Here is a 12,428-nt window from a genome sequence, read left to right as displayed (position 1 = left end):
GCATTGTGTTGCCAGAAAAACATGTTTGTTTTTTTTTAATTAAACATTTAGTGTGTGGGTGATTAAACATTGTTCAAATTTTTTTTATTTTTTTCACGAGTCAGGAAATATTATAAATTAATTCTAATTTATAATACTACCCATTTTTGGTCACTAGATGGAGCTATTCCCAAAATTGCAGCATTGCAACATTGGGTTAAAAGCCCTCGCTCTAGTGAGCTCTCAGCATCCCCCCCTCCTTTATCCTGGCTAGTGCCGGGATAAACGAGGGGTTTGAACGGTGTAACCTCCTACACTGTGTGTCGCCATTTTTTGAGCTAACACACAGTGTAGTAGGTTTACATACAGTAGTAAACACACACAAACACGAACATACATTGAAATCTCTTACCTGCTCCTGCCGCCGCGGCTCCCTCCGGCCCGTCCGCTCCGTTTGCTGCCGCAGGTGCAAGTGCACAAATCCGGAAGCCGCGACCGGAAGTAGTAATATTACTGTCCGGCCGCGACTTCCGGTCCACAGGAAAATGGCGCCGGACGGCGCCAATTTCGAATTGGACTGTGTGGGAGTGGCGCATGCGCAGTTCCCACACAGACGCCGTACACGGAAGTCAATGGAACGGGAGCCGTTCGCAGTCCCTATGGGACTGTGGCTGCCGTATTCCATGTCTGTATGTGTCGTTAATCGACACAGACAGAAATGGAACAAAAAATGGCAGCCCCCATAGGGAAGAAAAAGTGTAAAAATAAGAAAAAGTAAAACACAAACACACAAATGAATATAAACGTTTTTAATAAAGCACTAACATCTTTAACATATAAAAAAATAATTTGTGATGACACTGTTCCTTTAATGTGGGGCAGAGGTCCCTCTTCAGGCTAACGGGCTTGTTAGTGACAACAAACTCTGCATCGATAATAGTTACATCCCTGGGAATTGCCTTATTCCCAATCCTCCTGTAATTTATCCTGAGTCAGTCCATTTTCATGCAGGGCAACCTCTATAAATAATCTTCACCACTACCCTGCAGGTGACTATCTGTATTCTGTCTATGCACCCAGGGCCGATTCTAGCTTTTCTGCTACCTGAAGCGAAAATTGAAATGACGCCCCCCAGAACTGGATTGAAATCTCCCTGGCTGTTCTACGTCACTACCAGCTCTTCCAACGATGAAGCCGGGCAGAGTACACCTCGGTGCATGCCCATGGAGTACAAAGCAATCGCGCATCCAAGTAAGTTGGAGGAGGCTGCTAGTGATGTATAACAGCCAGGGTAATGCCAATCAAGCATGGAAAGGTGGGTTTGGAGTCAGGACTGTGTGACTCTTCAGTATAGCGCCACCGCCCCATGACCCTTTAAAGAGTTATTACCATACAGGATGCAAAAAAGTTATTAGCATACAGTTTGAAAAAAACCATATAGAGGAATGTTTGGAAATATCGTCTTGGCATGGGGGCAGTTCAAGGGTAGAGATGAGCGAACTACTGAAAAGGTCGGTTCGGCTAGTTCGCCGAATTTCACGAAAAAGTTCGATTCGGACCGAACTAGTTCTGACCGAACCTGTAATTTCCGTGCTCCGAGCATGGTACTGTCCAGGGTGCTGATAGAGTTAATGGGCTGCACTAACTCTTTCAGCAACCTTGACAGTACCATGCTCGGCGCACGGAAAATACAATTTTAATGTAATAAAAAAATAAATAAATACGTTCATACTTACATTCCGCCTGTCCGGCCTTCAGTGATGACGTTTCATCCATGTCGCCGCTGCAGCCAATCACAGGCTGTAGTGGTGGTCACGCACGTCAGGATGACGTCAGAAGGCCGGCCTCCAGGGATGACGCTTCATCCCACGTGACCGCCTCTGCAGCCAATCACAGGCTGCAGCGGCCTCTGCAGCCAATCACACGCTCCTCTCCTGAAATACTCTGTGCTGCCTTAAACTCTGTGGACAGGTCAGGATCCTGTTTCTTTTAAATGCTGCTGGGGAACCAGCTCGATCCACTATATAAGGCTGCGCTACAGTGCAGCATTTAAAAGAAACAGGATCCTGACCTGTCCACAGAGTTTAAGGCAGCACAGAGTATTTCAGGAGATGAGCGTGCAGATTCAGTGCTGCTGTGAACTCTGCTCTTACCATTACGTAGCTCTCAGTCTGTTACCTCTCCTCCACTCCTGTCCTCAATAACACCTTCACATGATTGGCGTGTCACCACCCCGCACAAGATCCGCACGCTCATCTCCTGAAATACTCTGTGCTGCTGTGAACTCTGCTCTTACCATTACGTGGTGACTTGCCAATCAACGTGAGAAAATGGGAAGGTACCCGTGGCTAACAGAAGTCTATGGGCCCGCTATTTCGGGTCGTAATTACGACCCGTAATAACGGGTGTTTTTACGGTCGTGTGCATGAGGCCCCGTAATGACGGGTGGCTACATGTGTGCACCCGTCATTACGGCAGCGTTGCTAGGCGACGTCAGTAAATAGTCACTGTCCAGGGTGCTGAAAGAGTTAACTGATCGGCAGTAACTGTTTCAGCACCCTGGACAGTGAATTCCGATCAGAATATAGAGTAACCTGTAAAAAAAAAAAAAAGACGTTCATACTTACCGAGAACTTTCTGCTTCCTCCAGTCCAGTCTCCTGGCCGTTGCCTTGGTGACGCGTCCCTCTCGACATCCGGCCCGACATTCCTGGATGACGTTACAGCCCATGTGACCGCTGCAGCCAATCACAGGCTGCCGCGGCCTCTGCAGCCAATCACAGGCTGCAGAGGCCTCTGCAGCCAATCACAGGCTGCCGCGTCAGAAAAGAAGGTCGGACTGGAGGAAGAAGAGGGACTCGTCACCAAGACAACGACCGGGTACGTATGAAATGCTTTTTATTTTATTTTTAATCAGCAGCCTCTTTTCTCTATCAGTGATTGATAGAGACAAGTGGCTGCCAATTTGTATAATATTTTTGACCGGGTTCGGTCAAAACGGGTTCGGCCGAACCCGGTGAAGTTCGGATTCGCTGCGAAACCGGGTTCGGTTGTCCCGGTTCGCTCATCTCTATTCAAGGGGTTAAAATTACCTGAAAGGTTCCCAATAAATATACAATGAAATGCAACAATTCCATCTGTCCTGCAATTTTGTTATTATATATATATTCTATATAATTAGAGCACGAAAACCAAGCTCTGACATATAGACAGCACCAGAACCTAGCTCAATACATATATACCGCATGAGAACCAAGCCCAATACATATATACAGCACTAGAACCATGTTCAATATATGTATACAGCACAACAACCAGGCTCAATACATATATACAGCATCAGAACAAAGCTCAATCTCTCTCTCTCTCTCGCTATATATATATATATATGTATATATATATATATATATATATATATATATATATATATATATATATATATATACATATGTATTAATGTCTGTCGTCTGTTTTTTATGCACAACCAAATGACTGGACCAACATGCACCAAATTTGGCACATAAGTAAATCACGTGCTTCCAAAGGTTTAGACCAGGTTTCAGCTCTCGACATATTCACAAAAGCAAATATGGCACCACTGGCTTCCACATCAAGGACCTTCATATCACATCAGATGACCTGTATTTGCCAATAGAAACTCACAGGTCCTTTATTCTTAGCCACACTCACATATACACAGTTTTAGAACAGGTTTCCATAACAACCAAACCATTTTTCTTTACTCAACGTGTTAGGCCCCATGCACACGAACGTAAAAACGCCCGTAATCACTGGTCGTAATTACGGCCCGTAATTACGGGCCCATAGACTTCTATTGGCCACAGGTACCTACCTGTATGCTTACGGGAAGGTGCCCGGTCCGTTGAAAAATATAGAACATGTCCTATTTTAGGCCGTAATTACGGCACGGGCAGGCCCATAGAAGCCTATGGGGCTCCCGTAATTACGGGTGACTACGTGTGTGCACCCGTAATTACGGGAGCGTTGCTAGGCGACGTCAGTGGATAGTCACTGTCCAGGGTGCTGAAAGAGTTAACTGATCGGTAGTAACTCTTTCAGCACCCTGGACGGTGACTTCCGATCACAATATAAATCAACGTGTAAAAAAAATTTCATACTTACCCAGAACTCCCTGCTTCTTCCTCCAGTCTGGCCTCCCGGGATGACGTTTCAGCCCATGTGACCGCTGCAGCCAATCACAGGCCAATCACAGGCTGCAGCAGTCACATGGACTACCGCGTCATCCAGGGAGGTCGGGCTGGATGTCAAGAGAGGGACGTGTCACCAAGGCAACGGCCGGGTAAGTATGAATTTCTTTTACTTTTACCTCGGAAAGGGCTGCCCCTTCTCTCTATCCTGCACTGATAGAGAGAAGGGGCTGCCGATTAGTGCACTGCAATTTTGCAGCAAAAACGTGCCTGTAAATACGGGTGGAATACGGGTCGAATACATGTGACCAAGGACCCGTATTTATGCCAGTATTTACGGGAGGGAAAAAATATGTTCGTGTGCATGAGGCCTTACTCGCTGTAAACTAACTGCACCTTTACTGGATTTGAGCATTCTCATAAATTGAAACCCTTTCATACCAGTCATGCCTCCAAAAGACAAAAGACTCCTGTGGCAAAGCGCATGGCTGCTACCCGAGCTGCATAAACCTCTCAACAGAACCAAGCCCATGGATTTCAGCCAGGGCCGGACTGGGACTTGAAATCATCCCTGGTAGTGATGTATAACAGTCAGGGGGATGTTAACCAAGCATAGAAAGGTGGGTTTGCAGTTAGGACTCTGTAACTCTTCAGGATAGCGGCACCGACCCTTGACACTTAATACAGTAATTAGCATATAGCGTGCACTATTTTAAAAGTTGATTTTATGGATTTTACTGTATCTGAAACAAACATACAGGGGAATGTTTGGAAATATTGTCAGGTCATGTATTTCTGCATGGTGGCGGCTCAAGGGGTTACAACTACTTGACAGGTTCCCATTAAATATACAATGAATTGCAACAATGCCATCTGCTCTGCAATTTTGTATTATAAAAATATCTTCTATATATACAGAACCAGAACCAAGCTCATTACATAAATACAGTACCAGAACAAAGCTTAGTACCTATATACATCACCAGATCCAAGATCAGTACATAAATCCAGAACCAAGCTCAGTACATATATACAGCCCCACAACCAGGCTCAGTACATATATACAGCACCAGAACAAAGCTCAGTACATATATACAGCACCAGAACAAAGCTCATCACATATATACAGCACCAGAACAAAGCTCAGCACATATATACAACACCAGAACAAAGCTCAGCACATATATACAGCACCAAAACCAAGCTCAGTACATAAATACAGCACCAAAACCAAGCTCAGTGCATATATACACACACACACACACACACACACACACACACACAAATGTACAAATACATTTCAGTGCAGAGATAATTTGCAAAGTCAGGTTAGCAGCTTCCAGTATTACCTGAACAATGGTACTGGGAGTTGCTTACACCCCAAGAAATAGTACCCTCCATCATCTGTACAGATCATACAGTAATAATTAGGCTTCATTCTCACCTGCGTCGGGGTTCCGTTCATGGATTCAGTCAGAACTTTCCGTCAGTGGAACCCACGAACGGAAACCAAACGGAAACCATAGCTTTCCGTTTGCATTACCGTTGATTTAGATGGTAACGCCTCCGTTGCTAATGGTTTCTGTTTGCCTCTCTTTCGCAAGGTTTAAATTTTTTGGCCGGTATTAATAGAGTAGTCGACTGTATCCATCTGTAATCTATCACATCTAAGTAACATAAATGTGATCTATTACAGGTGGATCCTGCGTGTCAGAGACACACAGGACCCGCTGACACTGAACCCATCAGTCCCACAGACCTGACGTGTTCAGGATTCAGCATAACATACAGCTGGTCTGTATGCAGGATACAGAGCAGCTGTATCTCAAAAAGTAAAAAATATTTTTAAAAAAAAAAACAATTATAAAGTTGCACATAATACACTGACTGACATTTTGCCATATATTAAAAAAAATCCCTTTCAAAGGTGTACATAACCTCTGATGCAAATAATCAGATCGTAATAACCATTGTACAGTAAAACACGTAGAACATGAAGTTTTACCAAAAGTCGGTGCAGTTTTTCAATGATTGTTAACGTCTGCACAAAACTGCATGGACATTAACAATCATTGGAAAACTGCGCTGACTTGTGGGAATGCAGCATGGTTTTTTTTTGTTTTTTTTCTTAAATGCTTTATTTGGTTTTTCATCTATATAAAAAAAAATTATCCACTCACAGGTGGAATTTTGTATAAACATACATTTATATATTTATATTGACAATAAGGATATTTCAAATATACTTTACCCCCCCCCCCCTGCTGTCCATGATGCGTGCTCATCCTCTTTTCTTCCTTTATATTTCAATTTACGTATATTTCTTTAAACTCTGCTCTAGATAATATTCTATTAACAATTGGCTCCCATTTTGTTTTCCATCCAGCTGGATTGTTCTCTCTTTTTAATTTATTTTTGTTGATCCACTGCCAATATAAAATTTTCTTCCATAATCTCTTAATCTGCAGAAATGACGAATGTGCATTGATACCCACTCTGATAGAATAACTTTTTTCACTGAAAGTATCATTAAATGAATTAAATCAGAAAAATGGTTATCTTTTTACCCGGGTTAAACTGTACCAAACACATCCATTCGTCTAGTTTTACCTCTTTATTTAGTACATAGCTAATATATTTTTCTGCCGAAACCCACAACCCTCTGATTGCCGGGCATAGCCAGAAACAATGGATCAATCCTGCGTTAATCTCCCCGAATTTTGGGCATTGTCGTGTATAATTAGGTACATATTTTTCGTAAGGCAGGTTAAATGCATTATAAAATCTAGCCCCTACCTTCCACTGTATCTCTCTTAAATTTTCAGATAACATTGCCCTCCTAACCCGGGCCCATCCTTTTACCAGACGTTCTTCTACTTCTTCCTCCGAGATATGTGTATCCAGATCTCTTTTCCATTGTTTTACTATATTTTTTTTATACCTTTCCTATCCTCCTTAACCAGGATTTTCTTTTTTTATTATGTGGCATATTTGAATGTGTTGCAAGAAAAACCCTTACTCAAGACCAAATTGTTCTTTTATTTGGCCAAAGGTTTTAAGTTTTCTATTTTGTTCATCCATCAAATCCAAGATTCTGCATATACCTTTTTGAGCCCATCTTTTTGTCCATTCTATATTATTCTGATAGCTTTTAGATTGTAAATATTCCCTAATGGTCAAAAACCCTGACAAGCTGTAGGATAAATCAAAGCTTTTTCTCAGCAGTCTCCATACTATTTTAGAGTCTCTCAACAAAACCCGAAGATCCTGTCCTCAAGGGACTCCCAACTGGTGATTGATGGAGATATGTCCGTAGGGAGTTTGATACTGTTGAGGCTGGATTTAAACAAGCGTGTGCGTTTTGCACGCGCAAAAAACTCTTAACAGCTCAGTGTGTCATCACCATATGATGCGTGGCTGCGTGATTTTCGCGCAGCCGCCATCATTATGACACTCTATTTGTATGTTTGTAAACAGAAAAGCACGTGGTGCTTTTCTGTTTTCAATCATAGTTTTGACTGCTGTTGCGTGAAAAACGCGCGTTCCACGGAGGTGCCTCCGTGCGGCATGCGTGATTTTCACGCACCCATTGACTTCAATGGATGCGTGATGCGCGAACAATGCACAAATATAGGACATGTCGTGCGTTTCACGCAGCGCACATACGCTGCATGAAAATCAAGGACTGTCGGCATGGCCCTATAGACTAACATGCGACGCGTGTGAAAAGCACGCGCCTTGCACGGACGTATTACACGTTCGTGTAAATACACCCTAATTGTTTTTCGATTTTAGAATTAACAAATTTATTATCATTTATCCACTCTATAACATATCTTGCAATACAAGCAATATAGATAATATAGATATTATATGCCCTGATGTCCGGGAAGGTTATCCCTCCTACTCTATCTTTTTGTAGATTCTTCATCGACATACCAGATTTTTTATGTCTCCACATAAATTTATGAAAGGCTCTATTGATATTATTTATGTCATTATGTTTCAATAGGAGTGGAATCATTTGGAGCTTATACAATAATCTAGGGAAGATCACCATTTTTATTAGGTTCTTCCTACCATATAATGATAATGACAAATCCTTCTAAAAAATGAGTTCAATTTTGGCATCATCCAGTACCGACACAAAATTCATCCTGTAAATATCATGTATGTCTCTCCCAATATAGATCCCCAGATATTTGATCTTGTCTTTTACAATGTTCAATCCAATCTCTCGATTCCATCCCACATCCATCTGTTTATCCAGCAATAAAACCTCCGTTTTTGTGCTATTAATTTTATAACCCGCTAAATTTTCAAACTCGTGCAGTGTTTCTAATATTTTCCCTATCTGCTCTTTTATATTGTGTACAAACAAAATCAAATCATCCGCAAATAGGGCTATTTTAACTTCCTTTTCCTCAACTTTTATACATTCTATCTGTGAAAACTGTGATACATATCTCGCTAAAGGTTCAATAGCTATATTGAATAATAATGGTGATAAAGGGCATCCCTGCCTTGTGCCACAATCAAAACTTTTTTGATATAACTCCTTGTGTAACTACTTGTGCATATGGATGGTGATACATAGCATTAATTGCCGGTAAGAAAGAACCCTTTATCCCTATCCTTTCCATCACTTTGTTGAGCCAGGGCCAGGCCACACTGTCAAATGCTTTCTCCGCGTCAAAAGATATTATTGCCGAGGAATACAGAATGTTGACGTGGTTTGCAGCTGTATCGTTGTAAGACAGCAGCTACTATATGTATATACTGTACAGGGTATGTTCACACAGGGCGGATATGCTCTGTAAAAGCACACAGCATATCCGCCCAGTGTGCCGCAGGGAATTCAAGCTGAAAAACCACACCAAATTGTGGTGCAGTTTTTCGGCAAGGGATGGCCGCTGCGGAAAACTGAGCAGAAAAAAAAAATTGGATACTTACCATGAAGATGCTTCCCTCCTACATCCTGCAACCCTGGGATGATGTTTCATCCTATGTGACCGCTGCAGTGCTCACATGGGATGAAACGTCACCCCAGGAGCCTGGCCCGGACGAAGAAACAGAATTCTGGGTAAGTATAAGATGAAAGAATTTTCTGAGTTGCGTTTTTTTGCGGCGGAATCGCTGCTTTTTCGCTGCAAAAAAACAACATCTGCTATTTGTTGCGGGTTTTACCTCCCATTGAATTAAATGGGGAAAATCCGAAACAAATAAGCAGCATTTACGCAAGTACAATTAATATGTGGCGGAATAAAAAACCGCACCACTGGTCAATTTCTGAGCGTTTTTTCTGCTTATAATTTACGCAGCGTGTGGATGAGATTTGCTACTGTATTAGGGCTTGTCCACACGTAACGGAATTGCTGCATATTTTCCATACGGAATTGTGGACAGAAAATAGAGTAGCAGAAACAAATCTCATCCACACTCTGCGTAAAATTTCCGACCAGAAATTGACCCGTGGTGCGTATATTTCGTACCGCAGCATGTCCATCCCCGCTGAGGAAAGTGGACAGAATAGCGGTGTTTTTTTAGAGGAGATGTCACCATCTCCCAGCATTGAGAAATATGCAGCAAAATACGCAGCACTTTCTGCAGCAAAAAAGCAGGAAATGGCGCTGTTTTTCCGCAGCAGAATTTCTGCTAGTTTCTGCGGTACTGCTGCAGAAATTTCCTGCAGCAATTCCAATACGTGTGGACAAGCCCTTGAGATGCGGATTTTCCACAACTAAATCCATAGGTAAAATCTGAAGTATTTTTTCAACTACAAGTGAAATAAATACAACAGCTATAGCGTTCCGCACTCACACCCACTTTCTATACACACACACACACACACACACTATATATATACATACACACGCACTATATATATATATACACGCACACTATATATATACACAAACTATATATACACACACACTATATCTACACACTGTATACGTATATATATATATATATAGACACACTATATCACTATGATCAAATAAGTTTTACTGAAGGAGTGGGTGAATTTGACAAAGCTGTAGGGGTGACCCCGAGTAAAACTGAATGTTCTCTCATAGAGCTTGATGCCAGAGATGCTGAGAAGACGTTTCCACATTTTACAGCAGAGAGGAAGTTATTGAATGGGGCCAGTGAGGTGTATGCGGTGGTGGATGTGTCCTTGGATACAGACGTATCATGTAATAAACCTGGTGTATCTCAGGAGATTTCCCTAGAGGTTGGGATTGTTGATGGTAACCTGGAGTACAGCCCGGCCATACCTAATAATTGTGATGAAAATTTGCATGGTGCAATAGATGTTACTGAAGCACCTTTAGAAACGTTGCCCCCTACAGGTCATTCTTATCCTTTAGAAATGAAGACTGATGTAAAACAGGTTGCTAATGGCAACAAGCCGTGTTCAGTGGCTGCTACTACAGTGTATGCTTCACCACTGACATTGTATGTGATATAGAACAGGTTACTAATGGCAACAAGCCGTGTTCAGTGGATGCTACTACAGTGTATGCTTCACCACTGACATTGTATGTGATATAGAACAGGTTACTAATGGCAACAAGCCGTGTTCAGTGGATGCTACTACAGTGTATGCTTCACCACTGACATTGTATGTGATATAGAACAGGTTACTAATGGCAACAAGCCGTGTTCAGTGGATGCTACTACAGCGTATGCTTCACCACTGACATTGTATGTAATATAGAACAGGTTACTAATGGCAACAAGCCGTGTTCAGTGGATGCTACTACAGAGTATGCTTCACCACTGACATTGTATGTGATAAAGAACAGGTTGCTAATGGCAACAAGACGTGTTCAGTGGCTGCTACTACAGTGTATGCTTCACCACTGATATTGTATGTGATATAGAACAGGTTAATAATGGTAACAAACCGTGTTCAGTGGATGCTACTACAGTGTATGCTTCAGCCACTGACATTGCATATGATGTAAAAGAGGTTGCTAATGGCAACAAGTCGAGTTCTACCAATGAGCAGGGCCCTAACACTGCTGTGGAGATGACCACTCTTTGGTCTAATAATCTTAAACCTGACGTGTCTGAACAGTGCCATGGGAAATTCTCCCTGGCTAGCCAGTCGGAGCATGTAAATGCTGGGACACATGTTTTGGACTCCAAGATGGAAGTGAGTAAAGCTACGGATGGTGGTGTTGTAGCTGATAATACATTGCGTATCACATCCATTCCAGGGCTCAGAGCGAGTCAGGCAGATTGTAGTGAGCCGAGTCAATGTACGTGCTCATCCGTATCAGCACACAAAGTGTTAAAGAGGCTCTGTCACCACATTATAAGTGCCCTATCTCCTACATAAGGAGATTGGCGCTATAATGTAGGTGACAGCAGTGCTTTTTATTTAAAAAAAACTATCTATTTTCAACACTTTATTAGCGATTTTAGATTTATGCTAATGAGTTGCTTAATGCCCAAGTGGGCGTATTTTTACTTTAGACCAAGTGGGCGTTGTACAGGGGAGTGTATGACGCTGACCAATCAGCGTCCTGCACTCCTCTCCATTCATTTACTCAGCGCATAGGGATCCTGCTAGATCCTTATGTGCTGTCTTATACTAACACATTAACAATACTGAAGTGTTTAGACAGTAAATAGACATTCCACGGGATGTCTATTCACAATCCCTGCACTTCGTTACTGTTTCTATGGTAGTTACAGCAGAGGAAGCGTGATCTCGTTGTAACCTGTCAATTATAGCGAGATCTCGCGAGATTACGCTTCCTCTCAGTGGCGTAACTACCGCCGTAGCAGCCGTAGCGACTGCTACGGGGTCCGCGGCATGAGGGGGCCCGTGTCTCCCGCCGACACGGGCCCCCACCATGGCCGGAGGCTCCTCTAGCAGCCGCTACGGCTGCTACAGCGGGACGCCACTCAACACTACGGCAGAGCAGGGAGGTATCTCCCCGCTCTGCCATTAAACAAAAGACATGTATCCCCTATCCACAGGATAGGGGATACATGTGTGATCGCTGGCATTGATAGGGAGAACGGGGGACTGAAAGTCCCCTGAAGTTCTCCATCACAAACCTCGGACTTCCGGGGTCTGTGTCGGCAGCTCCGTAGAAATGAATGGAGCGCCGGTCGCGCTTCTGCGCACGCGTGACCAGCGCTCCTTTCATTTTTATTGAGCTGCGCAGACGCCGGAAGTCAGAGGTTAGTCATGGAGAACTTGGGGGACTTTCGGTCCCCCGTTCTCCCTATCGCTGCCAGCGATCACACATGTATCCCCTAT

At 43.0% G+C, this 12,428-nt stretch overlaps 1 protein-coding gene across 1 annotated transcript in view; it reads left to right on the top strand.

Annotated features, from left to right (window-relative positions):
* The window catches only part of DLC1 (DLC1 Rho GTPase activating protein), a 418,348-nt gene that overhangs the window by 216,193 nt on the left and 189,727 nt on the right, over positions 1 to 12,428 (top strand). The gene's annotated exons all lie outside the window — the stretch shown is intronic.

Source organism: Rhinoderma darwinii, chromosome 1, assembly GCF_050947455.1.
Source record: "Rhinoderma darwinii isolate aRhiDar2 chromosome 1, aRhiDar2.hap1, whole genome shotgun sequence".
Lineage (NCBI taxonomy): Eukaryota > Metazoa > Chordata > Amphibia > Anura > Rhinodermatidae > Rhinoderma > Rhinoderma darwinii.
The sequence above is the reverse complement of the archived record's forward strand: the minus strand, read 5'-3'. Positions and strand labels throughout refer to the sequence as shown.